Source organism: Bombina bombina, chromosome 2, assembly GCF_027579735.1.
Source record: "Bombina bombina isolate aBomBom1 chromosome 2, aBomBom1.pri, whole genome shotgun sequence".
Classification (NCBI taxonomy): domain Eukaryota; kingdom Metazoa; phylum Chordata; class Amphibia; order Anura; family Bombinatoridae; genus Bombina; species Bombina bombina.
Genome location: NC_069500.1, coordinates 315,574,979 through 315,595,800, shown reverse-complemented (window position 1 = coordinate 315,595,800; position 20,822 = coordinate 315,574,979). Strand labels below are relative to the sequence as shown.

Here is a 20,822-nt window from a genome sequence, read left to right as displayed (position 1 = left end):
TCCCTCTCTCTAGTTCCTGCTTTGTTGGTCTGTGGCGTATAGAGCGGTCCCACCCGCTCTATTACGTCTCTCAAAATCGTGTGCACGATGATCGGATCAGATGCTCTGATCAACCACGCCTGCGCAAATCGGGGATTCAACTGTACTGCGCATGCAAGGCCATTATGCAAAAGAGAAACGGGAGCGCGCAAGGGATTTAATATAAATAATAAAGAATAGCGCAGAATAGCGCATGCGCAGAGATTAAGGAGGCATGCGCAGAGATAAAGGAGGTGGGTGATATGGAGTGACGGCCGCCTAACGGCCAGATCATCAATTGGATAACAGAAACACGTGATATAGCCAAAACACAAACTAAACAAAAACGGGCTGAATTTGTGTACCAGCAGTAATTGATTTAAAACGCTAATAACTCGAATTACACTAAAATTTAGAAGGTTTGATGAATGAAAGTCATACTGATTTTAAACAAAGAATGACAAACTGGATCGGCATCAAGGCAAGTTTACCTTCACTTTAATGAAAAAAATAATAATTTACATATAAACCTAAATTAAACACAAGTTAATAATCATTATAAAAATTATAAAAGCTGCATAAAATTGTAGTAATTAAAGCAGGAGATCACAACAAAGTCTGAAATAATAAGCTGCAAGGAACTAGAGAACAATGAATGATTATTATTAAAACAAAAAATAAAAATCTTCCTTAATTATTACAATTTAGCAGGTAAAAAAACTCATGGCTAGATTACGAGTTTTGCGGTAAGAGCTGCTCGGTGCTAAGTTGCAAGTAATTGTCACCACTCACCTCCCTACAGCGCTGCTATTACAGGTTTACAAAAACCCAGCGTTAGCAGGCAATATTGCAGCGTAAAGCAAAATTGAGCTCCATACTGCACTCCAATACCAGCGTTGTGGTGAGCTGGTTTTAGGTGCTTGTGCACGATTTCCCCATAGACATCAATGGGGAGAGCCGGCTGAAAAAAAGCTTAACACCTGCAATAAAGGAGCGTAAAGCTCCGTAACGCAGCCCCATTGATTCCTATGGAGAAACAAAAGTTATGTTTACACCTAACACCCTAACATAAACCCCTAGTCTAAACACCCCTAATCTGCTGCCCCTGACATCGCCGACACCTATATTACACCTATTAACCACTACTCTGCTGCCCCCGACACCGCCGACACCTACATTACACTTATTAACCCCTAATCTGCCGCCCCCAATGTCACCACCACCTACCTTACACTTATTAACCTCTAATCTGCCACCCGACACCGCCGACACCTACATTACAGTTATTAACCCCTAATCTGCCGCCACCAATATCGCCGCCACCTACCTACACTTATTAACCCCTAATCTGCTGCCCCTGACATCGCCGACACCTATATTACACTTATTAACCCCTAATCTGCCAGCCCCAACGTCGGCGCCACTATACTAAAGTTATTAACCCCTAACCCTAACACCCCTAACTTAAATATAATAAAAATAAATCTAAATAAAAATTTCTATTATTACCAAAATAATTCCTATTTAAAATTAAATACTTACCTCTAAAATAAACCCTAAGCTAGCTATAATATAACTAATAGTTACATTGTAGCTATCTTGGGTTTTATTTTTATTTCACAGGCAAGTTTGTATTTATTTTAACTAGGTAGACTAGTTAGTAAATAGTTATTAACTATTTACTAACTACCTAGCTAAAATAAATACACATTTACCTGTAAAATAAAACCAAACCTGTCAAACTAACACCAAACATTACACTACAATTAAAGCAATTACATTAAATACAATTAACTAAATTACAAAAAAAAAACACTAAATTACACAAAATAAAAAGAAATTATCAAATATTTAAACTAATTACACCTAATTTAATAGCCCTATGAAAATAAAAAAGCCCCCCAAAATAAAAAAAACCATAGCCTACATTAAACTACCAATAGCCCTTAAAAGGGCCTTTCGCGGGGCATTGCCCCAAAGAAATCAGCTCTTTTACCTGTAAAAAAATTACAACCCACACAACCAAACCCCCCAAATAGAAACCTAACTAAAAAATCCTAAACTCCCCATTGCCCTGAAAAGAGCATTTGTATGGGCATTGCCCTTAAAGGGCATTTAGCTCTTTTTCTGCCCAAAGTCCCTAAGCTAAAAATAAAACCCACCCAATAAACCCTTAAAAATGCCTAACACTAACCCCCGAAGATCCACTTACAGTTTTTGAAGACCCGACATCCATCCTCAACGAAGCGGCAGAAGTCTTCATCCAAGCGGCAAGAAGTGGTTCTCCAGACGGGCAGAAGTCTTCATCCAGACGACATCTTCTATCTTCATCCATCCGGCGCGGAGCGGCTTAATCTTCAAGACATCCAGCGCGGAGCATCCTCTTCTTCCGATGGCAACTGAAGAATGAAGGTTCCTTTAAGGGATGTCATCCAAGATGGCGTCCCTTGAATTCCGATTGGCTGATAGAATTCTATCAGCCAATCAGAATTAGAGGTGAAAAATTCCTATTGGCTGATGTAATCAGTCAATAGGATTGAGCTTCAATCCTATTGGCTGATCCAATCAGCCAATAGGATTGAGCTTGCATTCTATTGGCTGATTGGATCTTGGATGACGTACCTTAAAGGAACCTTCATTCTTCAGTCGCCGTCTGAAGAAGAGGATGCTCCACGTCGGATGTCTTGAAGATGGAGCTGCTCCGCGCTTGATGGATGAAGATAGAAGATGTCGTCTGGATGAAGACTTCTGCCCATCTGGAGGACCACTTCTTGCCGCTTGGATGAAGACTTCTCCCAGCTTCGTTGAGGACTTCTGCCCACTTGGATGAAGACTTCTGCCGCTTTGTTGAGGATGGATGTGGGGTCTTCAAGAACTGTAAGTGGATCTTCGGGGGTTAGTGTTAGTTTTTTTTAAGGGTTTATTGGGTGGGTTTTATTTTTTGCTTAGGGACTTTGGGCGGAAAAAGAGGTAAATGCCCTTTTAAGGACAATGCCCATACAAATGCCCTTTTCAGGGAAATGGGGAGCTTAGGTTTTTTTAGTTAGGTTTTTATTTGGGAGGTTTGGTTGTGTGGGTGGTGGGTTTTACTGTTGGGGGGGTGTTTGTATTTTTTTTACAGGTAAAAGAGATGATTTATTTGGGGCAATGCCCCGCAAAAGGCCCTTTTAAGGGCTATTGGTAGTTTATTGCAGGCTAGGGTTTTTTTTTAATTTGGGGGGCTTTTTTATTTTCATAGGGCTATTAGATTAGGTGTAATTAGTTTAAATATTTTGTCATATCTTTTTTATTTTGTGTAATTTAGTGTGTTTTTTGTTTGTAATTTAGTTAATTGTATTTAATTAATGTAATTGATTTAATTGTAGTGTAATGTTAGGTGTTAGTGTAAGACAGGTTAGGTTTTATTTCACAGGTATGTTTGTATTTATTTTAGCTAGGTAGCTAGTAAATAGTTAATAACTATTTACTAACTAGTCTACCTAGTTAAAATAAATACAAACTTTCACTAGCTGTAAAATAAAAATAAAATCTAAGATAGCTACAATGTAACTATTAGTTATATTGTAGCTAGCTTAGGGTTTATTTTACAGGTATTTAGTTTTAAATATGAATTATTTAGTTAATAGTAGGTTTTATTTAGATTTATTTTAATTACATTAAAGTTAGTGGGGGTTGGGGTTAGGGTTAGACTTAGGGTTAGGGGTTAATAACTTTAGTATATTGGCGGCGACGTTGGGGGCGGAAGATTAGGTGTTAATAAATGTAGGTAGGTGGTGGCGATGTTAGGGGCAGCAGATTAGGTGTTAATAAGTGTAATGTAGGTGGCGGCGAGGTCGGGGGCAGCAGATTAGGGGATAATAAGTATAATGTAAGTGGCGCCGATGTTGGGCAGAAGATTAGGGGTTAATTTGTTTATTATAATGGCGGCGATGTCCGGAGTGGCAGATTAGGGGTTAATAATTTTATTTTAGTGTTTGTCATGCGGGAGGGCCTCGGTTTAGGGGTTAATAGGTAGTTTATGGGTGTTAGTGTACTTTTTAGCACTTTAGTTATGACTTTTATGTTACGGCGTTGTAGCATAAAACCCATAATTACTGAGTTTCAATTTACGGTATGGATCTTGATGGTATAGGGTGTACCTCTCACTTTTTGGCCTCCCAGGCAGACTCGTAATACCGGCGCAAAGGAAGTCCCATTGAAAAAGGACTTTTAGAAAGCTGCAGTAGTTACGTTGCATTATGGCCAAAAAAGTGTGCGGTGCAGCTAAACCTGCAAGACTCGTAATACCAGCGTCAGGTAATTAAATTGTAATACTACTTCAATGTCTCTTTGGCAAAATCATAATTGGAAATATTTATCTAAATACTTATATACAGTATCTGCTAAAATCCCGAAATAAGCAAACATACTATTATTGGAAATATTACTGTGTATTCCTCTCATATAGATGCATTTTCTTTCAATACACCCCATAACATGTACAGTACATAAACCTTTTTATTTTGGAAAATGGATTGTTAATTATTTCTCCATTAGTTTCTTCATTTTAGCAAATATGTCATATTATTTTAGAGCAAAGCAAATTGGTTATCGTTGGCAGTACTCATTAGACATTTATACATCAAGCTGTTCTATTGTAGAACAAGGAGAAATCTGCCTGAAAAAGCCACACTTCCCTTAAAAAATAAATAAACATCTGATTTCTTTTTAGGAATTCTCTCAAAGAACAGTTACTGTTCCAAGGCACACTCCTGTGTATTGCCTGAGTATTGGCTTTGCATTTGCTGCAGCAATGCTAATAGCCAATCCAAAGTACCTATTCAAGTAAAAAACAAAATGGCTTATTTAGAAGGAAGCAGAAAATGCAATGAATAGTTCATTCAGTGATTTACAGAAGAGGAAAACAGGTATTTATCTTAAAGTTGTTTGCGCTTAAACTGGATCTCATTTTAATATACATAACTATGTCTGAATTTTACATCTTAAAAAACAATGATTCAAATATTTTCACATTTTATTAAATTATGTTGCTGCAAATAAAGATGTCATAAGCAATCATTTCAATATTGTGGTTTATAATTATTATTTTTTTCAGTAAAAATGAAAATTAGCAATAAGAGATGTCTACTGAATTTATCATGATCACATTCTTCACATTCACACTTACACATTTATTTATATGACAACATTACAAAATCTGCAGACATTAAGCTAAACTGTTCAGTCTACTATGTATTTTAATCCATATAGCCATTTACTATAACGTTTAGGCCAACACTTCCATTGACATAATTTATACATGCTTGCACTTATATAACAATAGTAGCAGAGTTAATTTGCTCAACAATGGAAAATGTTTTGGCATAATAAGAAATCAATGCAAACCATTTAACCACAAATTGAAATAGTCTTGAGACATGCTAGAAAAAAATATTATTCATTATGCAAATAGGGAGTACCTAAAAGGCAAAAGTGATTTTACAGAAACATAAAAATGATATAAAAACAACTTATTATACATTTCTAAGTACAAACAAGAAATAGCACTAGGGTACGCTAATTTGAAAAAATAAAAAAAAATATATGTATAGAATGTCCAAAACAATGTCCAAAAAATGTCCTGAAAACAGTATCCCAAAACATCCAATTTGAAAGAGTGAATCCTGTGAAAAGAATGTGTCCAATATCCATATATGGTAAGGAAAAAAAGATTTCAATTAAATGTGTCCATCCTCAATTCATATGATGTTGGCGTGGTTGAATAGAAATGTCCAATGAAAAAAACATATATATGTGAAAAATTATATATAAGAGCAATAAAATTGTGGAACTCATTACCAAAGGAGGTAGTGAATGCCAATACCATAGATACATTTAAAAATAGTCTGGATAAATTTCTGTATATAAACAAAATTCATGGATATGATTGCTAGTATTAAATGGGTCACATTTTAATGGGGTTATTTAAGCTTAACTGGAGCTTTTTGTAAGTATTTTAGATTTGTATAGGTTGAACTCGATGGACTTCAGTCTTTTTTCAACCTTATCTACTATGTTACTATATATATATATATATATATATATATATATATATATATATATATATATATATATATATATATATATAAACTGTGTGTGTGAAAAAATAAAAAGGCCCAGTTCAGGGCCGAAATGCATCGATAACAGACTGCTCAAGCACTTTATTTTTTCACATATATTTTTTTTTTGGGACTCTTTTTAACCAGTCATTTCTATTCAACTATGCCAACATCATATGAATTAAGGATGGGCACACTTAATTCGATTTTTTTTCCTTACCATATAACTGAATATTAGACAAATTATTTTCACAGGATTCACTCTTTCAAATTGAATTTTTTTTTTTTTATTCTGTTATCAGGGCATTTTTTTATATTTTTTTGGAAATCCTTTACATATATTTTGAATATATATATTTCACATTAAGGTACCCTAGTGCTATTTCTTGTTTGTACATATACCTGTATAATAAAGTGTTCACGCTTTTATATGATTTTTATGTTTCTATAAAATCACTTTAGCTTTTTATGCTCTCCCTATTTGCATAATAAATTATATAGCCACTTCCAATTTTTTTAACTACATCACAGCTAAATGAATTGGTCTTACCCATTGTGATGAATGACTAAGGGAATCTGGCCTATGTGTTACCTCATATTTATACCCCTGTGAGACAGGAAGTCATGGTTGAACAATGTCCTGTTCCAAGTCACCCAGGTTTACTAAAAAATGTAATATATCAATGGGAATATACATTTATACAATTTTTATATTTTCATATGAATTCATAGGGGTGCCAATAATTGTGCCATATGTATATTTAACAAATTTTTTTTTTTAGAAACCTGTGCTGTGTTTGCAATTGTTTGATATCAATGAGAGTATGTTTGTGTATTTTTAAGATTAAAACGTTAAACAATAAAGACAATTTTTCACAGCCTTCTTTGCTCATATTTACTAAAGGTGCCAATATTAGTGGAGTGCACTGTATATGTATGTGGAAAATATCACTACAATTTACCATTCAGGCAAGTAAAGTCTATAGTTCAGAGGTAAAAAGTTAGTAGTTCATTACATTTTAAAGCTAGGAAAAAGTCAATATACCGGTAAATGCTATTTTTTGCCCCTCTGGCAGTGGGAACCCCTATTTAGGACATAACTGATCATACCATGAAAATGACTGATTGACTTGATTGCATTTGAGTGTGATTTGTAGATTTTCTTCATATATATATATATATATATATATATATATATATATATATATATATATATATATATTATTTTTTTTTAATAAATCATAATGGTCCCAATTTACTTTTAAAATTAAGGAAAATAGTTCTACAGCATTACTCTCCTATAAAGGCAAATACACTATTAGTTCATATTTATTATAGCATACTGAAAGTATCCTGCTTAAAAAAATAAGTAAAAAATATTTGAATTATTTTAGATACAACGTTCTCAGCTTCATACTTTTCCTTAACATAAAGGAACAGTAGAGTCATAATAAAACTTTCATGACTCAGATAGAAATTTTAATAACTTTCAATTTACTTTTATTATCTAATTTGCTTTGTTCTCCTGGTATCATTTTGAAAATCATACATAGGTTGGCTCAGGAGCAACAATACTCTACTAGGAGCCAGCTGCTGATTGGTGACTGCACATATATACCTCTTGCCATTGGCTCAACAAACGTGTCCATCTAGCTCCCAGTAGTGCATTACTGCTACTTAATCAAAGGATAAAAAAATAATGAAGCACATTTGATAACAGACAATTTGATATTTGTTTACAATCGTATGCTCTATTTGAATCATAACATTTTAGGTTTCATGTCCCTTTAATTTGCCTTGTAATTCTTGTCACTTGGAAACTCAGAATCAGTGTACCCATGTTGTTCTAGGAATACCAGCAATGAAATAGGAAGATATCAGTGAAATATGTAGTACATTTAGAGTTCCACATTTTACCAAGTGAAATATTAATTTATTATATCATTCATTTTCAGGTAATTAAGAAAAGGTTAACAATTAATTGATTTCAGTTATTTAGGTTGATTTACATTTTATACACATGGAATGCAATTTAATCATTTCTAGTAAATAAAGTCCCTTATGCTTTGATAGATAAAAGCAAAAACAATACAGATTGAATTATTTACAGAAAGGAATGTAAAAATGTTTCCACTATTATATTTTGTTATTTATCGGCTAGATTACGAGTTTTTCGTTTTGAGCTGTGCGGTGCTAACGAGCAGTTTTTACTCACTGCTCACTTACATGCAGCGCTGGTATTATGGGTTTTTACAAACCCGGCGTTAAAAGGCAAGAAGTGAGCGTTGAGCAAAATTTTGCTCCTTACCGCACTCCAATACCAGCACTGCATAAGTCAGCGGTGAGCTGGTCGTACGTGCTCGTGCACGATTTCCCCATTGGAACCAACGGGGAGAGCCGGCTGAGAAAAAGTCTAACACCTGCAAAGAAGCAGTATAAAACTCAGTAAAGCAGCCCCATTGATTCCTATGGGGAAACACATTTTATGTTTACACCTAACACCCTAACATGAACTCCGAGTCTAAACACCCCTAATCTTACACTTATTAACCCCTAATCTGCTGCCCCCAACATTGCCGACACCTGCATTATATTTAGTAACCCCTAATCTGCCACTCCCGACACTGCCGCCACCTACATTATACTTATGAACCCCTAATCTGCTGCCCCCAACATCGCCGACACCTACATTATATTTATTAACCCCTAATCTGCCGCCCCCAATGTCACCGCAACCTACCTACACTGCCACCCCCAACGTCGCCGCCACTATACTATAAAAGTATTAACCCCTAAACCTAAGTCTAACCCTAACCCTAACACTCCCTAACTTAAATATAATTAAAATAAATCTAACTAAAAATTCCTATAATCCTATAAAACTTGCCTGTAAAATAGACCCTAAGCTAGCTACAATATAACTAATAGTTACTTTGTATCTAGCTTAGGGTTTATTTTTATTTTACAGGCAAGTTTGTATTTATTTTAACTAGGTACGATAATTATTAAATAGTTATTAACTATTTAATAACGACTTAGCTAAAATAAATACAAAAGTACCTGTAAAATAAAACCTAACCTAAGTTACAACAACACCTAACACTGCACTATAATTAAATAAATTAACTGAATTAACAACAATTAAATAAATTAAATTAACTAAAGTACAAAAAACAAGCAAACACTAAATTACAGAAAATAATAAACAAATTACAAGATATTTAAACTAATTACACCTAATCTAACAGCCCTATCAAAAAAAAAAAAAAAACCTAGCCTAAACTAAACTATCAATAGCCCTTAAAAGGGCCTTTTGCGGGACATTGCCCCAAAGTAATCAGCTATTTTACATGTAAAAAAAAATACAAACAACCCCCTCAACAGTAAAACCCACCACCCACACAACCAACCCCCCAAATAAAATACTATCTAAAAAAACCTAAGCTTCCCATTGCCCTGAAAAGGGCATTTGGATGGGCATTGCCCTTAAAAATAAAACCCACTCAATACACCCTTAAAAAACCTAACACTAAACCCCTGAAGATCGACTTACAGTTCTGAAGACCGGACATCCATCCTCAAGGAAGCGGCAGAAGTCTTCATCCAACAGGGCAGAAGTCCTCAATGAAGCTGGGAGAAGTCTTCATCCAAGCTGGACAAAGTGGTCCTCCAGACAGGCCGAAGTCTTCATCCAGACGGCATCTTCTATCTTCATCCATCTGACGTGGAGCGGCTCCAACTTCAAGACATCTGCCGCGGAGCATCCTCTTCTTCTGACTACTAAAGACGAATGAAGGTTCCTTTAAGTGATGTCATCCAAGATGGCGACCCTTAGATTCCAATTGGCTGATCGAATTATATCAGAAAATAGAATGCAAGCTCAATCCTATTGGCTGATTGCATCAGCCAATAGGATTTTTTCTACCTTAATTCCGATTGGCTGATAGAATTCTATCAGCCAATGGGAATCTAAGGGACGCCATCTTGGATGATGTCACTTAAAGGAGCCTTCATTCGTCTTTAGTCGTCGGAAGAAGAGGATGCTCCACGTCGGATGTCTTGAAGATGGAGCCGCTCCTCGTCAGATGGATGAAGATAGAAGATGCCATCCGGATTAACAGCTATTGGCACAAGGTTTGCACCAAGCTATGCCAATCTCTTTATGGGTAGTTGTGAAGAAACTTTCTTCCAAGAGAACGGCTATGGTGCAGACCTCGTGCTCTATAGAAGATACATCAATGATATTCTGATTATATGGAGGGGCTCAGAATCTGATCTAAATAGTATGTTTGAGAACATGAATGCTAATGATAGAGGTCTCAATTTTACTTGTAATTATAGTAAAGAGACGATCATCTTTCTGGATTTGGAAATCATGGTGGCTAATAGTTCTTTTGAAACAAAGACTCATTTTAAGTAGGTTGACTCCAACAGTTTTATACATGCTAAGAGCTGCCATTTAAAACAATGGAAGGACAAAGCCTGAGAATCAGAAAGAACTGCACTAGACTATCAGATTTTGAAAATCAGATTGAAATCTTGTTGAAAAATTTAGGGATAGGGGATATGAAAAAGAGATGGTCAATAAGGCAGTAAAAAGGGCTAGAAAAACTGATAGAAGATCTTTACTATCATATAAGCAGAAAAATACTGAGACCGAACATGATTTGATCACCACTCCTTTCATTACTGACTTTAGTACTGACCATGGAATAATGAGAAAAATATTGAATAAGCATTGGCACATACTGAAGGCTGACCCAGTGATAGGGGATAAACTCGCATCCAAACCAAAACTAATATTTAGAAAGACAAAAAATCTTAAATCAATGCTAGCACCTAGTGTATTTAAGGATAAGAAAAGACAGATTCAAGCACATAAAGATCTTTCTGGGATTAAGGTTTCTGTTTTTTTTCCCCTGCTACTCATGTAAAGCCTGTCAACATAGCTGTAAGAAACGCTCTCTAACCATTCCCACTACAAGGGAAGAAAGTATAATAAAGGACCTTATTAGATGTACCACTAAGGGGGTCATTTATGTATTACAATGTTCCTGCAATTTTATATATTTTGGGGAGACAAAGAGGATGATTAAGGACAGGATTAGAGAACATATCCTATGTATTGAAAAGAAAACAGAAGATACAAGGCTTTCTAAACACTTTAAAGAGGTGCACAATGGGAGGATGAAGGATTTAAAATACTGGGGGATACAGCATATACAACAGAACAGGAGAGGAGGGAATATAGACAAATATCTACTTCTGAAGGAGGTAGAATACATTTACAAGTATGATACTTTATACCCTGCCGGTCTCAATTCAGAATTGGACATTTCACCGTTCTAATTAGACTGATAGATATCTTGTTGATTGTAGATACAGATATGACTACTGTTTATGAACACTTACACATTATTAGTTAATTCACACTATTCACTGGTCTTCACTTTGACACTAATTTAATATATATTGTTGCCAATACCACTGTATCTATGTGTATACCACCATTAATATCAAATAAAGTGACTAAACCAATAAGAAACTCAGATAACCCTTTAAAAGAAGCCGGGACTGCAACAGTTTCATCTTGAAAAAGCCTTGCAAAGGGAGAAACGCGTTGAGGTTCTACTAAGTTGCAGTACTTAATATTCTTTAGTTTGATGAGGATCTTATGTCTTTAATATAGAGACTGCTACAGTGTGCTGTCAGTCCGACACAGGCGCATTAGAAGCCTAACAACAGACGGAGAGGTACAGACACCTGGAGCCTTTGATTGCATAAACAACTGCTGTATAATCTCTGGCAAGAGCTGTAGTATGGCCGGCCATACAGACCACCTCCACAAGCATTACAGGTAACCTGCGTGCTATATGCACTAAAGAGCAGATACGAGTCTTTAATTACATCGGAATTGGCTGAAAAATTCTCTGGCTGCGAGGACTGTTCTAACCAATAGAACTACAGCAACAGGGCAGCTCCCACACATGTGACGTCAACGGTTATGCACTTGTGTCTCTACGGAGGTGAGAAGCCTGTAAGCCGTCTAAGACTGGTCCGGACGAATAAGGTAAGAGAAACCCTGTTATCTAGAACTGTCCAGCAATTTGTTTGTAAATGTACGTCTTTGGAACTGTATAGGGGCTGATTACGGCCTCCTTTTTTCCCCTAAGTTTTTGTGGTGGCAACTTTTAAGTTTTTTATGTATATCGGAGACGTCCAAATTTTATATGTTTTAACTATTTTCTGCCTTCAATTACTTGATATTTTCATTTAAATAAATTTGCATAGCCATTTTTTATATGAGCATCTGTATATGTCCTTTATAAATTAGGATTGAAGGGATTTCCTGTTATATTATTGGCTTATACACACCTTTAGCCTAGGTGCTCCTACTTACTACTCTTTTTATCTGCTACTTCTTACCTATTGTGAGAGACACTTAGGTATTATTAGGAGTCTGGTGTTATACTCAGCGCACACTACTTTATATATGTGTTGAAGACTTATGCCAATCTGGAGGACCACTACGCCCGGCTTGGATAAAGATTTCTCCCGGCTTCGTTGAGGACTTTGGCCCGGTTGGATGAAGACTTCTGCTGCTTCCTTGAAGAAGGATGTCTGGTCTTCAGAAATGTAAGTCAATCTTCAGGGGGTTAGTGTTAGGTTTTTTTAAGGGTGTATTAGGTGGGTTTTATTTAAAGGTTAGGGTTTGGGCCGCAAAAGTGCTAACTGCCCTTTTAAGGGCAATGCCCATCCAAATGCCCTTTTCAGGGCAATGGGGAGCTTAGGTTTTTTTAGATAGTATTTTATTTGGGGGGTTGGTTGTGTGGGTGGTGGGTTTTACTGTTGGGGGGGTTGTTTGTATTTTTTTACAGGTAAAAAAGCTGATTACTTCTTTGGGGCAATGCCCCATTAAAGGCCCTTTTAAGGGCTATTGATAGTTTAGTTTAGGCTAGGGTTTTTTTATGTTGGGGGGGCTTTTTTTTTGATAGGGCTATTAGTTTAGGTGTAATTAGTTTAAATATCTTGTAATTTGTTTTTTATTTTGTGTAATTCAGTGGGGGTTTTTTTTGTTGTAATTTAGGTATTTGTATTTAATTTAGGTAATTGTATTTAATTTAGGTAATTGTATTTAATTGTAGTGTAAGGTTAGGTGTTAGTGTAACAGGTTAGGTTTTATTTTACAGGTAAATTTGTATTTATTTTAGCTAGGTAGTTAGTAAATAGTTAATAACTATTTAGTAACTATTTTACCTAGTTGAAATAAATACAAACTTGCCTGTAAAATAAAAATAAAACCTAAGCTAGCTACAATATAAATATTAGTTATATTGTAGCTAGCTTAGGGTTTATTTTACAGGTAAGTATTTAGTTTTAAATCGGAATTATTTATTTATAGTAGTTTTTTTTAGATTTATTTTAATTATATTTAAGATAATGGGTGTTAGGGTTAGGGTTAGACTTAGGTTTAGGGGTTAATAACTTTAGTATAGTGACTGCGACGTTGGGGGCGGCAGATTAGGGGCTAATAATATTTAAAGGGACACTGAACCCAAATTTTTTCTTTTGTGATTCAGATAGAGCATGGAATTTTAAACTACTTTCTAATTTACTCCTCTTATCAATTTTTCTTCATTCTCTCGCTTTCTGTATTTGAAAAATAAGGCATCTAGGCTATTTTTTTGGTTTAGAACCATGGAAAGCACTTGTTTATTGGTAGGTGAATTTATCCACCAATCAGCAAGAACAACACAGTGTGCTCACCAAAAATGGGCCGGCATCTAAACTTACATTCTTGCATTTCAAATAAAGATACCAAGAGTATGAAAATAATTTGATAATAGGAGTAAATTAGAAAGTTACTTAAAATTGCATGCTCTATCTGAATCACGATAGAAAAAAAATTTGGGTTCAGTGTCCCTTTAACTAATGTTTGTGATGCGGGATTGCGGCGGTTTAATGGGTTAATATGTTTATTATAGTGGCGGGGATGTCCAGAGTGGCAGATTAGGGGTTAATAAGTATAATCAAGTAGTGGGGTGTATACAGCGCCTGGATAGGCAGATGTAGTAAAAACAATTCAGTTGTAAATATGGAAACACTTCTACGGTGGTGTAAATATAGTGAATGTAGTTTATTACATGGGGGTCAATTAAAAGATATACAGATACATTAGTGGATTAAAAACAAGACAGAATTCAGAGTAAAAAATCTTGACAATATATAAAATCTAAACACTGAATGGTGGATGTAAATGGTAGATGAACAAATGCTGTAAAGAACCAATCAAGGATTCATATTGGGGAATAGTGTCCCATATATACAATAATAGTCCAGCACAAGTGAATAAAGTGTCAACAGTGTCAATAAATCCTCAAAATTAATGTGGTATCCAAATTAATCATCCAAATGGTGAATAATAATGTTGCAAAAATGAAAATAAAATATATAAAAAATCAAAAGGGAGGGGGGCGTGTCCGTGCAGCGTTCTGAACAGGACGCATTTTCTGTGGGCTCCAATGGATCCTTAATAATCCACTGATTATTAATATTGAACAGCAAAGAAAAGATCACTATTACAGAATATTCCACAGTTCTGGCAACTGGGATCCTAAATCGTTCATTCTGGCTGTTTTCATGATATTGGGGACTCAGATTGGAGCAAAGCCTAAGGCGGCTGCCTACTTTTTAGGTATACACCTCCCCCCCGGGAAGAGCCGAGTCATCAGTGAGGTTGAAAACCCGACATACTGAATCTCTTCACTATCTCTTTCTAACTGGATAACAAGGGAGATCATTAGCTACACATTGGGAAACCTACAAACAGAAAGGTTGTGAACAGCGCTATTTGTATTATCCCTAAAAATGACCTGCATGAAGGAACCGGAGTTCCACTGCTATTCTGCTTCATATTCTGAAAAAATAGAGAGACTCTTTGACAAGCTAATACAAAAGGCTCCTTACGACTTTTTATTAAGCAAGATATGTCGAAAGAATATACCGAGCAACCCTCGAGACAGTCTTCCCGAAACTACCAGCCAAGAAGGCGTTAAACCTATGACGCACCCAGCATCAAGAGCAGAGGTAATCGATCATGGAGAATCGGAGAAACTGGTGGATTTTGTATCCACCTCTGACATTACATTTACCAAAATGGAGGGAACAGTAACCGGGAGCCCTGACACTGGAGACCAATATCTGGAACCAACTGATCACCACATACTGGCATCGGCAGGAACGCAAACCAGGACACGGCAAACAGATCCATACCGGATATATGTCGAGCAGCTAGAGGAGAAAGGCAGGGGCTCCCAGATAAATAGCCCCAGTCGGGGCCGCGGAAGGGCTGTACCACAGGCAGTTAGGTGGAAAGCGGAGACATTGAAGCTTCAGCCAGCGGCAGGCTCTGCTGCCCCACAAGATAACTTTGCTTATCTCATTGCCCCTCACAGGCCTCCTCCGGTGAGATTTAGTCCATATATATATATATATATATATATACAAAAATGTGATGGTCCTATGGTGCTCTGGGTTCTTGGAAAACTATTAAAAAAGTCCTAGCAAAAAATAAATAAAAGAGACATAGTGTAGATGTACAAAAATCAAAAGTTCTATTAGAGATGTGCTTAACAAATGTCGACTCGTTTCGGCCTATATAAGGCCTTTTTCAAGACAATAATGGTTGTAGCATTAAGTGGCCTTTTATATGGTAAGCTATACTCTGTTTGGGGCCTCCCACTTCCTGATGGAGTGTATCATGGGTAAAATTTAGTAAAGTAGTTAAAAAGGTTAAAAAATGATTAAAAAATGATGAGTGACATATATATCTGGATGGTGACAATTATAACAAACAATAATATACAATTTACGCTATGTTAACAGCAATAATGATGTTTTACAGCTTACAAACGTGATGTGATATCTAATATACAGTTCATAGGTAACACTTCTAGTTTCGACTTAATACCGCTTCCGGTTTCGGCAATCACAGAGGGATGCAAATAGTTATATAGGGAAAGGCAATGTCTCCATAAGTTGGTTATATAAGTTAATTTCGTTAAATGGATTGAGTATAGTGATATATCCCTTACAGAGGAGTACTAGCGTTAAATTACCTGATATCGCGAAACCGGAAGTGAACGTGACGTCACTTCCGGTGTCGGCTCCTGTCAAAATAACGCTCAGGGTAAAAATGGAAGGAGGCAACTGGTTGACTTGATGTATTAAGGACAATTGTGATGTATTTACTTTCACATGGGGGCTACTGAGAGTATGGCAAAACAAATATATAGCATACTGCTATAATGGCAAAAACTACGAAATCCTGTATATGGGAAATATGTTCTCACTTCCAGTTGCCAAAAATGCCCAAGGTGGACCAGGGAGGGAGGACATATCTCTATATGTCTCTAATGGGAAAATATATAGGTCTTAAATGGGAAAGATACCAGATGAACAGACACCTCAATAAATACATGAACAATTACTGAGTACTGAAAAGTGCAATTCTATTTATCTAATAGCACATATATAAAGGGATATAGAATGTGCAACTCACTTAATTAGGTAAATTAATAGTAATCAACTTTATATTTCAGTGTTAAGTAGATGAATGTATACGATACATAGAAGATAAAAGAATGGAAATTCAAAACATCAGCTAAACATAAACCCCAATGAGTTAAGGCAGTAAAAATATATATATATATATACAGAAGTCTGCCAATAATAAAACAAAGAAACATAATGTATAGAAGAATCTGTAGGGGATATCATATATATGGGGAATCATATATACCACTACATTAGATGACATATAGTGACAAACATTAAATTGGTAACGTATAGTGGTAAGTCCTTAAACTTGAAACAACACCCACTAATTAAATATGAAACAACACCCACTAATTGAATTGACGAGAGGGGAGGGGCAATCGTGCAGGTGCTATCAGTATCCATAGATTGTAAATATAAACAAAGGCTCATATTTGGATAGTTGTGGGGGACTGCTTGTTATACTGGCCCACACCTGTGGAGATAGTCTCCAAATGCTTCATGAGCGGTTTAGTGGTGATCAAAGAGAGAGGGAAATGTATATTTTAGAGAAAGAGGGAGGAAGTTGTCTAAAACAAGTGGAAAGGCTGATTCTTGGTTGTCGGTGGTATTTGAGATGGAACAATTATATGTTGCATGGTTAGATGTCTGCGGCATAACCAAATGATCCAAAGTACTAGTCCAACTAAACACGTAGGATGGATTTGGCTATTAGAAAGTTCTAATTCTAGAATAAATGGATAAATGGATAAGATCTTTCTTATTGTTAAGTCCTTTCGGATGTAGGCAATCTAATACAAATATCCATTTTGATTCCATAGTGAGAAGTTTTTTCTCGTAGTTGCTGCCTCTCCAGTTTTTGCTGATCTTTTGGATCCCTGCATATTTGAGGTCTTTGATGTTCCCTTTGTGTACAGTCAAGAAATGTTTATACAGGATGGTATCCTTGATTGGTTCTTTACAGCATTTGTTCATCTACAATTTACATCCATCATTCAGCGTTTAGATTTTATATATTGTTAAGTTTTTTTACTCTGAATTCTGTTTAATCCACTATTGTATCTGTATATCTTTTAATTGACCCCCATGTAATAAACTACATTCACTATATTTACAGCACCGTAGGAGTGTTTCCATATTCACTACTGAATTGTTTTTACTACCTCTGCCTATCCAGGCGCTGTATACACCCCACTACTTGATTCATTTCTGTCCAGACCAGCTGGGTGGTCTTTGTATATTAGCTTGAAGTATACCCTTGGTGCTCGGTCTGAACCATCTTTATTGTTAATAAGTATAATGTAGGTGTCTGCGATGTCGGGGCAGCAGATCAGGGGTTAATAAGTGTAAGATTAGGGGTGTTTAGACTTGGGGTTCATTTTAGGGTGTTAGGTGTAAACATAAAATTTGTTTCCCCATAGGAATCAATGGGGCTGCATTACGCTGCTTTTTTGCAGGTGTTAGGCTTTTTTTCAGCCAGCTTTCCCCATTGATGTCTATGGGGAAATTGTGCAACTCACCACTTAAGCAGCGCTGGTATTGGAGTGCGGTATGGAGCACAATTTTGCTCTACGCTCACTTCTTGTCTTTTAACGCCGGGTTTATAAAAACCTGTAATACCTGTAGGTAAGTGAGCGGTGACAATAACGTGCAAGTTAGCACCGCACCCCTCTTACCACAAAACTCATAATCTAGCCGTATGTTAATTTCATTTTAACTAAATCAGACCTATTTGGGTCAGCCTGTCCAAGTTTTGCTTTTTATCATCTGCTTTGCTTTTATAATAAGATGATGCATTACAATAGGTTGCTACATTACAAGTAAAAAATATTAAGTAAACATTAGCCCATTAGGCAGGATATGTACCTATAATTTCTAATTTATTACTGTTCTACATATGATATTGTTTGGCAGTACATAACTTCATTTTTCTTTCTAGACTACACTTCCAGACAACACGTTTGCTACATATTAAATAAATATAACACAAAGGTATACATAAACACATATAAATACAAAAATGAATAATAATAAAATAAAATATCTACATTTGCCCTAAACACACCTTAAAAATTTAGTTTCCTGGTAAAATAATACCACTGAAATAAAAGATATAGGGGCCTATCTATCAAGCTCCGAATGGAGCTTGATGCCCCGTGTTTCTGGCGAGCCTGCAGGCTCGCCAGAAACAGCAGTTATGAAGCAGCGGTCACAAAGACTGCTGCTTCATAACCTGTCCGCCTGCAGGCGGACAGACTTTGCCACAATTCAAGCAACCCGATCGAGTACGATCGGGTTGATTGACACCCCCCTGCTGGAGAACAATTGGCTGCGAGTCTGCAGGGGACGGCGTTGCACCAGCAGCTCTTGTGAGCTGCTGGTGCAATGCTGAATACGGAGGGCGTATTGCTCTCCGTATTCAGCGAGGTCTGTCGGACCTGATCCGCACTGTCGGATCAGGTCCGACAGACTTTGTTAAATAGAGGCCATAATTTCTCAACAAATGTTAAAAATACCACCTGAGATACATCATCTTCCTCCTTAATTTCCACTGTGATTATAAGTTTAATAATTTATAACTACTGAGAACTATTGAGACATTATTCATAATTGGATCAAGACTAATAAACAAAATAATAATATAGTGCCTAAATAATTTCTTTTCTGTTTTAAAAGATGTTTTCAGTAGTGGCTTCTCACGCTCAAAATCATTTCAGGCAGATTTTTTCCTGTTGATTAGACTCAAAGGAGATTAAGTCATGCTTCCTTCCTACTGACTTTATTAACATTAAAGTTTTATCATAAATTTTAAGCATCCCTAGAGCTAACATCAAATTAAAATAGCATAAGCATGGCAGGATCTCCAATATGAAATTTTTTTCTTAGAACAGATTATAATTTTTTTCTATTCCTGGCATCATCTTTCTGACACATTTAGCTTTTAATATGTATAAATAACTTTGTAGAATAACGTAACTTGCATATAAATTCTGATATAATTTATGTAAAAACTGAGATTTTCTCTTATTATAAACATTGATACATTGATACTTAATGCTCGTATCAATTCACAAAGAAATTAAAAATAAATATATAAATATAACATAGTAGATGAGGTTGAAAGACGACAAAAATCTATCAATTTCAACCTATACAGATCCTACCTGATTTACAATAAGAAGCTGACAATTGTACTTACATTAATAAAATTGGAAAGCTGACCTATTTAATGCAAGCAATCATATCCATGAATTCTGTTTCTAGCCAGAAATGTATCTAAGTCATGCTTAATGTATCTAAGGCATTGGCATTAACTACCATGTTAGGTAATGAGTTCCACAGAATGATTGCTCTTACAGTGAAAAAAAGTTGCTGGAGATTAAATCTCCTTTCCTCCAGACTTAAATTGTGACTTCTTGTTACATTCAATTACTTTGGAATAAGCAAAGCTACCACCAACAATGTATATGGGCCTTAAATAGTGATGTTGAACTTCCGCAACTGTTCGCGAACCGGCAAACCGCGCGAACTGCCATTGACTTCAATAGGCAGGTGAACTTTAAAACCCACAAGGACTCTTTCTGGCCACAATAGTGATGGAAAAGTTGTTTCAAGGGGACTAACACCTGGATTGTGACATGCCGGAGGGGGATCCATGGCAAAACCCCCACGGAAAATGACATAGTTGATGCAGAGTCTGGTTTTAAGCCATAAAGTGCACAGTCAAAAAAGTTTTTATTTTAAATATTTACACTACTGTTATAACAAATATGATTTGTGGCACTAGTTGGAAAGTGGGCCTGGCACACAAGCTGGCAGACAGGCAACTGCAATTAAATAACACTAGCAGACTGATGTAAAAGTTTTTTTTTTTTTTAAAGTTACACTAATGTTACAACAGATAGGAGTGGTGGCACTCAGGATAGAAGTAGGCACAGTATGTGCTGGCAGCCTGACACACAGGCTGGCACTAGTGGCAGGCTGGCCTGGCAACTAAAATTAAATAACACTAGAAGACTGATGTAAAAGTTTTTTTTTTACAAAATTTCAACTAATGTTACACCAGATAGGAGTGGTGGCACTGAGGATGGAAGTAGGCACAGTATATGCTGGCAGCCTGACACACAGGCTGGCACTAGTGGCAGCCAG

At 36.1% G+C, this 20,822-nt stretch overlaps 1 protein-coding gene across 1 annotated transcript in view; it reads right to left on the bottom strand.

Moving 5' to 3' along the window:
• Nucleotides 1–20,822, bottom strand: part of CHSY3 (chondroitin sulfate synthase 3) — a 542,146-nt gene that overhangs the window by 2,712 nt on the left and 518,612 nt on the right. The window lies entirely within an intron of this gene.